The sequence below is a fragment of the Octodon degus genome, unplaced genomic scaffold (genome assembly GCF_000260255.1).
Source record: "Octodon degus isolate 3935 unplaced genomic scaffold, OctDeg1.0 scaffold00030, whole genome shotgun sequence".
NCBI lineage: Eukaryota > Metazoa > Chordata > Mammalia > Rodentia > Octodontidae > Octodon > Octodon degus.
In genome coordinates, this window is record NW_004524606.1 from 18,933,659 (window position 1) to 18,942,511 (window position 8,853).

General features: G+C 37.8%; 1 pseudogene; it reads left to right on the top strand.

Moving 5' to 3' along the window:
- Positions 1–683, top strand: part of LOC111816333 — a 1,261-nt pseudogene extending 578 nt beyond the window's left edge.
- Positions 684–8,853: the final 8,170 nt, after the last annotated feature.

The following is an 8,853-nucleotide window of genomic DNA, read 5'->3' on the forward strand; positions in this document are numbered from 1 at the left end:
AAAAGCTACAACTCTTGTTGCATAGGTCATGCTTTACCATGGTCTTAACCATCCAGTAGGAAAGTATGAAGACAAAATATAGGAAGTAAAGCCATGCTGTTATGTTGAGCTGTGGGGGACTGAGGTCAATAATTTCTGACATTGCCAGTTAAACGGAAGACCCAATGCTATTATGGGCTACTGGACTCTTTTAGAATATTTTGCTGAGTTTTCACACCTATAATATTCAAATAACGGAACTTAACAAAAAAAGTGTATACAGATGAATGTCCATTTTGTATTGTGTATTCAAAGTGGTTAGGATAGACATATAGTTACATTCTCCTAATGAATAGAATGATTTGTTCTAATGTTGTTTGTAAATAGGATCTCAAGTTTACATCTTGTACAGCAATTAACCACTAAGAAGAATGTATGCACTGTGTTAATTATTGAAACTGTCTCATTGCTATTTGTTTATCAATAAAATTATGAAAAAAAATTCCTACTCAGGGGGCCGGGGAGATGGCTCAGTGGAATAAGCGCTTCCCTGGCAAGTGCAAGGTCCTGAGTTCAATCCCCGGTTCCACCCAAAAAACAGAAATTCCTACTCAGTTTTCGGGTTGGGGGAGGTGCTGCGGAGTGGTGGATGGTGTCCCAAGGTGGTGGAAGAGGGTCTTACCCATGCTGTGTCTGGAATCTGACCAGAAGGTCCCGCTGGCACAGGGTAGCCAGAAGCTCTCCCACACACTCCAATCTGTGATATTTTAATGACACAATAAAAGATCCTTACTGAATAAAAAAAAAGTTTACTCTGGTTTCTAACATTAAAAAAAACATAAGTCATATATATCAGTGTGGTGTGATGTTTTCAGTTTCATAATATTTTCTTGTTCCTAAATTTGGATTTTTAACTGCTAATATACAACTGATTTTTATAGATTCATTTCACACCTTCTGATTTTGCTAAACTTTCTTGCACTTCTAGCAGCTTTTTGGCAAATTTTTCTCTTGTTTTTATTTAATGTATTTTGGTAGTTACAGAGTCTCACTATGCAGCTCAGACTTGTGGTGATCTTCTTGCTTTTGGCCTCCCCAGTACTGGGATTACAGGCATGCACCAGTACACTCAGACTCTGTTGGGCTCAAACCACCCTGAGGGTGAGGGACTGATATGGCAAGTGGTATAGGAGGTCGAACCCCGGTCCCTGGGCTTGCCTAAGCAGGCATTTTAGTCCACTGAGCTATCTTGCTGGCCCTTCTGGCAGATTATTTAAAATTTCTTTCATATAAATCATATTCTCCACACATTAAAAAAATTATCTTACCTTTTAATCTAAATATATTCTTTTTTCCTATTTTTATCTTTTATTACTACATGTTTGCAGTACATAATGATCACACTCCTCGTATGAAGTTGGTATGAACACATAACACATCTTAATTCGTTTTTTCATCCCCTTCTCCCTTCCTCTGTCTCTTGCCCCACTTTTCAGTTGCACAAAATCTATGAAAGTCAGTATGCAGACTCCTAAGAAAACCAAAACTAGAAACTCCATTAACCAAGCTATTCCACTTCTAGGTATCTTCCCAAAAGAATTAATGACATCATACTACACACTATTGATTAATACCATGTTTATAGCAGCACAATTCATAATACCTAAATCTTAAATGCCATCTATATTCCCATCAACAGAATGAAAGCATAGCATTTATACATGAAATATTAGTAGTATTAGTAGTATTCTGTAATAGTATACATTATAGTTTGTGTCTAGATGTTCCCCCAAAGCCTCATGCAGTCATGGGACAGACTTCTAAAGTTTGTGATTAACTCATGATCCCCTGGAATTATGGGTGTGGGTGCTGCTGGGATGATGGGTGTGAGTGCTACACCCCACCTGGGACAGAGAGCCTGAATGTGACATAAGGGAGACAGACTTGCTCTTGTGGCCATTGTTGCTGCTCCTCCTCCCTTTGCTCTCTTGCTCTTTTCCACCACCATGAAAGGATGCTCTCTGCCCTGTGCCACTCTGCCTTAGAGCCAGCCAAGTATGCACTGAAACCTCCAGTAACTGTGAGCTAAATAAACCTTTCCTTTCTTCATTTTGGGTGCTGGATGAGAGAAGAGGATCTGAGACAGAATTGAGTCTTACTCCGCCATGAAGGACTCACTTGAGTCACTTGCAGGAAAGTGGGTGCATTTTAGTAGCATAATGTTAAGTAAAATAAGTCAGATACACACTTAAGAATTGCATGGTTTCTCTCATGCAAGAAACTAAAAATATAAATGAAGAACAAGATAAAAGATAATAGGAAACAGAGATAGATCCTTCATAAGTGGAAAGAAGACCAAGATCTGGAGGGAGAGGGAATGGAGGACAGGGAAGGGGATGAACCTAAAGCAAATATGTTAAGCACTGTACCAGTTCCCCCATGAAGAATGTAATCAGTATGTACTGCAAACTTTTATTAATGAAAAATAAAAATTATTTAAAAAATAAAATAAAAGCACATTAAAGTAAAATGTATCCACACGTGCTGCTTTTGAAATACAGCTTGGAAAAAATGAAGGTTTGTGTCAGCTGAAAACTATTTATATGAGACACAGACTTTGACATGATTTTGGAAAGATAAGGGCTGATTGTGGACACCTACTGTCACAGTTCCACTCACAGGTGAAAACCTCACTTTGAATTCTGTGACACTAGTGAAAACATTCACTTTAGCATTATGTTATTCACTTAATTTAGCATAGTGGTTATATATAGAAAGAGAAAGGAATAAGAATAGGATGAGAGACAGCAACCATTGAAAAAGAGTAGTCATGGCCCCCCACTATCCCATGGCTATGGGCCTCAACAAGGGCCAGAAGGTGACTAAGAATGTGAGCAAACCGAGGCACAGCCACTGCCGCAGACGTCTCACCAAACACACCAAGTTCGTGCGGGACATGATCCGGGAGGTGTGCGGCTTCACCCCCTACAAGCATGGAGCTGCTCAAGGTCTCCAAGAACAAGCATGCCTTCAAGTTCATCAAGAAAAGGGTGGGGACACACATCTGCCCCAAGAGGAAGCATGAGAAGCTGAGCAACGTGCTGGCCACCATGAGGAAGGTAGCTGCCAAGAAGGACTGAGCCCCTCTGGAATAAAGCTTTGCAGAAAGAAAAAAAAAAAAAAAAGAATAGGATGAGGAAGATTTCACGAGGGCTTGAACTGCATTTATATTTAATTTCTTTTTAAATAAAGGCATGAAATGAAGAGCATGTGCAGACTTTGGAAGAAGGCAATCTGCGAGCTTTAAAGAGAGGACTTAGATGAGATCATCAACGCCCAAGTGACACGCTGGCCTGCTAGTCTCCTGAACTACAAGAAAATTCTGCTGTGTAAGACTCACACAAAATAACAGTAACTAATAAAAACAATAACAATAGAAAACAAAAGGCAGGACAAATACCAACACCCACTCTTCCATGTGGGGTTAGCCTATTTAATGGCAACTACTCTCTTGAGTGAGGCTTTTTTTGCCACTTGGACAAGATGAAAAGAATAAAAGTTAAAGAGAACAGGCTATTCATATACATATCTCAAAATATGAATTTGTTGTATACATGGTAGAGGAAAAATATTTAATTTTATCCATTCTACTAATGATACCACAAACTTCTGAGAACAATGTTTTGCTTTGTTTTGTTTTTAACCCTTTCATTTCTGACATGTGAACAACAAATGTAGGACAGGAAAACATAGCTGAAGTAAGACAGAGATAGAAACAGACACAGAAAGAAAAAGAGAAACAGAGACAGAGAAAGAAAACATTTAGAAGGATCTGGATCATCAAGGAGCCACAGGAAAGCCACTAAATGTTTACACACCTCAACTGTGTGTAGAACAGAGTGAACCCAAGCCTACACAAGAGCTCTGCCCCTGTTAATGGGGCCTAAGACAGTGTGAAGTGTCAGGCTTCTTGTGAGGGTGACAATTTTAAAACAAACCAAAGTCTATTGTTCTTATAACTTCTGAAGGCAGTGACCATAGTTCCCAAGTTGAAAACTAAGTCAATAACTATGACACCCACACAGACAACATTTTGTTTATATTTTATGATTTCTTTTTAGTGAAATGTGCAAGGTTTGGTTGCACAAGCTATTTGTCCTCCTTATTAAGCTTTTGGATGTCAGTAAGTGTGAGTTTTCTCACTATTAGACTCAGCCAACTACACATTCACAGAACAAGTTAGACTCAACCATGCAAATCTAGAGCAGATCTCCAAGCTACCAAATCCTTACAATAATCCTAAGCATTCTGCTGACTGTTATAGAACCTTTTTCCTTCTCTTGCAAATAGCAGTAGTGGGTTTAATGTCAACATACACTCTCCCATTGATCTAGCCTGCTTAACTGCAATTACTCTCCCAAGCAACATTCATTTGTCACTCTGCAAAGGCAAAAGGAACAGAGGGTGAAGAGAACAGGCTATTAATATAAATAAATACAGAGGACCTTAATTATTCAACACTTCTCAAATTTCAAATCATTTTCAAATTCTTATTCAAATTCTTATTCCAAATTCTTATTCAATTTCAAATTCTTAATCCTTATAAATCAATAGAGAAGGGAGGCATTATTCCCAACTTACAGTTCAGAAAAGTTGAGAATGCCAGTGGTTAGCCAGTTACATGACTCTGTATCAGTCAATGCTCACTAGCAAAACAGGTTTAATATAATATACATAACATATATTATATATTGTATAATGTATGTGGTTTTACAAGGTAGGTTTACAACGGGCACTTGCAGTGTCAAATATGAAGGGATACAAAAGAGGCTCTATACAGTGTGTGCACTGGAAGTCCAAAGACTCCACACTGATGGCCAGGAAACAGAAACCCAAGGCAAAGGCAAAGACTGGAACTCCTCTGGAGAAACAGACATGAGTCTTCTTTCTTCTTTCCACTCAAGTTATAAACCTATTGGGTGGTGCCACTCACACTCAGGGTGGGTCTTTCTTCTTCAGCAAATCCATTCAGCCATCCTCAGAACTGTACTAAACCATTCAGTTGGGTGTTTCTTACTCAAAATAACACAATAGTTAATTATCACAAGCTTATGAGTAAATGAAACCCACACATATATCTTCTGACCCTATTCCAATGTGCCAGATGTCTGGCAGACTTAAGCCAAGAAATGGTGGCATAACTTTTCAAATGCATTTCCATTAACCATAAAGTGTAAATTCTGTGACAGTCATGGTTGTCCAGTCTTTCCAGTTCTTACAGATGTTTTGCAAACCACTGTCCTACCCCTCTTTGGCCTGCCATGAATCTAAATTTGCACCCTTTGAAGTCACTCCTCTGGATAACAAGCTGGAATTCAACATGCAGACCAGGTTTTGGAGGGCAATGATCATGAAATGCCTACATCAGAAATACACTAGCACATGTTGAAATATAAATTCCTGTGAATCACCCCAGATCCATGAATTTTCTTGCAAGTATGTTTAGAAATTTGCATTTTAACAATCTCGCCCACAGTGTTACCAACTTTAAAGTTGAGAACCTCCACTTTCAAAATATCCAAGGCAATGAGAAGCCTCGAATATTTCAATCTAAGCAAGAATCCCTAAAGTATTGCTTTAAGAATATAACTCTGGAAGCAATATTAAGCCTGAGCTAACCTGAAAAGAGAATGGAATCTATCACTATCTGTGACCACAGCAACAGCTCAGCTAGAGGAGTACGATTGAAGGAATGATAAGTACAGTAATGAAACTTAAAAACTGTAAGGAGCCTTGTGTAAGTCATTGTAATATCTTCTAATTTTCCAGGAAATATCTGTACTTATTGCATGTTTTTCTTCCATTTCACTTAGGTTCAATTATCCATTACTGAGAGGCATGTCAATTCTGTGAGCATGTTTCTTTAGTGCTACAGTTCATTTACTCTCTGGATATGCTCCCTTCATTCAAGAAGCTTTAGCTACAGGTCATGATAGACTGTATAATTAGTCTCCAGTGACTAAAATTGAGTTCCTTTGTTAAATTCATTAGATTCAAAGGAAAGGGGGTAAGCTTAAAATACTGATATCCAAAGCATTTCAAATTCAGTTCCAAAACTACGGCCCTCCAGTTTTTTCATATGTTCCAGAGAAGTTGATGAGAGTTTCACATTTCAAACCATTCTGTGTGATTTTTTTTTTCTTTTTTCAGAACCAGGGATTGAACTCCAGCCTTTGCATTTGCCAAGGAAGTGCTTATTCCACTGATCCATCTCCCTGGCCCCATGATTCACATTTTATTCCCTCAGAGGTGAAACCACAAAGTGCACTATGCTACTCAGAAAGGTTTTGTTTTCTTATTCTCATTTTCCCCCTACTTTTCTCCCTTCTCTTTTCTTCTTCCTCTGCTTTTCTTCCTCTTCTTCTTCTTCTTCTTCTTCTTCTTCTTCTTCTTCTTCTTCTTCTTCTTCTTCTTCTTCTCCTTCTCCTTCTTCTTCTTCTTCTTCTTCTCCTTCCTCCTCCTCCTCCTCCTCTTCCTCCTCCTCCTCTTCCTCTTCCTCCTCCTCCTCTTCCTCCTCCTCTCTCATAGACATATATGTATATATATTGTACATGTTTATATAGATGACTGTATAAAGGAACACACCTGTGTTTGTATATCTGTATATATCCCATTGAAATGGTGGTCACTGTCGCGCGCGGCCTTGCCAGCAAAGAAGACGTGACCACTGGTTGTTTTCTGCGCAGCTCTTTATTGCTCTCCCACATCTGTCTTCTCCCTCCCCCGAGGCCCCTGCTCTTAGCTTATAAGTCTCAGGGCTTCCAACCATGGGGTGCCACGTATGTACTGTCCATTGGTCCAGGTATGCGGAAGCAATGCATTAGCCCAAGCCTTCGCCTTTTATAGAGTTGTTTACTACCGGGAGCGCTCACCCCCTGAGGGGGTGGAAGGTGGAAACCGGCCCCATCTCAGGGCGCGGTTATACGCAGCTCCCTACAGGTCACATGTTGCATTTGCACGTTTTAAATTTTTATCTTTGTCTACCAGAAATCTCATCAGGCTAGAGTTCTGAATACAAGACGTCAAGTTACAGTTTTGTAATTGACTTGCTATAAGATGATGAGTAACTCAGCTCTCTCTTCTGGAGCTTTCTTTCTTCACCTATAAAATGAGAATATAAGACTAGCTGGTATCCAAGATCAGTCCAATCTAAGTATTCTTCACTTTTAAATTGACTTTTCTGGATCTCTTCCAGCAATATGACAGTTTAAAATCTCCAGATCCAAATAATTATATAAGTTCAGAGTCATAAAAATCTCTCTGAGAGTATACTTCACTAGTCTTATGTGATAGCAGTAGAGTTATAATAAAGTTGATTTAGCTGTCTACCTAGCTAGCCACTCATTTCTTTTCTTTTCTTTTCTTTCCCCCCACTTGTGGTTATGAGAGATTGAACTCAAGAGCCTGCACTTACCAGGCAAGCACTTATTCTACTGAACTATCTCCCCAGTCCTCCACACGTTTCTTATTACAACTTCTGTAATCAGTTCTAGAAAACCTAGACAATGGAAAATAATGTTCATGATTGTTTTAATAAGCATCTGGTTATATCAGACAAATGTCACATGCCCACCACCACACTTACAAGAATCATGTGTCAATGGTAAAGACACACATGGCCCTGCACCAGCAGCATTCCTGAAGCTAGCTGGACACATGAGAGGCAGGGGTAGAAGCAGGCCAGTTAATGTGCCATAATTCCTAGTAATAAAAATACAGTCAAAATGCATTTCATGAATTTAAAGGTAGCAAATAATTTGATGAGGTTTGTTTTTTGCTTTGGATTTTTTCTTTTTACTAAGAAACTATATATTAACTCTGCTTAGATATGAAACATATATATGCAAAAATCTATATCATAGTGTCGATACTGCTGAAAGTACTTCCAGTCATTAGACAGCATACTTGTTATTTCCTAATTCAAGATTCATTGTGGTATGGAGCTCCCATTTTCTCATTCACTTATTTAATAAATGTTTACTAAGTGAATGTCTACTATATGGCAGGCTACTGGATACTTAAAAGTCTATGAGGGCAAGGCCTTGTACAAGCTAGTATGTGCTCTATCGCTGAACTATATGCCCAACTGGATGCAAGATAGTAACTCAACTCCCCACTTGGGGAAAGTTGGGAGGTATACACTAAAAAGTTAATAATTGCTGAGAGGTCTAAATATGTTCTTTTTTTCTCTTCTATATAATGTTTTATATATCCTTTTTATGTATAAGGCAGTATAGTTGTGTAATGAGATAAAAGCAATTTTCATTATAAAAAGTGTATGCCTCAAAGATTTATTGGCACAGAAAAATGTCATATATTGCTAAAAATCTAAAGTTGAAAAATAGCATATAAAATAGATTTCATTTTATTATGTAAAGCAAAAAATAATAAGAAACCAAAAAGGATATATATCAAAATACTAATAACACTTATCTTTGGTGGATAATAGTCTTTTTATTTCATCCTTTTAAAAATTACCCAAGACTTCTATATTGAGCATTAATTTTTTATTTATTATATGGAAACTTACTACTTGTGGGAAATTCTCTTTGATTTTTATTTTATTATTTTTTTCTGATCCACTATAAAGCTTACTGGGTCTATCACTTCTTTTCTATGAATCACAAGATACTGACATTATTTTTCTCATGAACTTTATGGGAAAACCCCTACGTGTTTGATTTCTTTCACCCATAAACATAGCATTTTTTTTCTTAAAAATTATTTTATTTTATTTTTTTTCAAAGTTTTATTGATAAGCAGATTGCAATGAGACAGTTTCAAATCCAATCAGAAGTACAGTTTCAACAAATA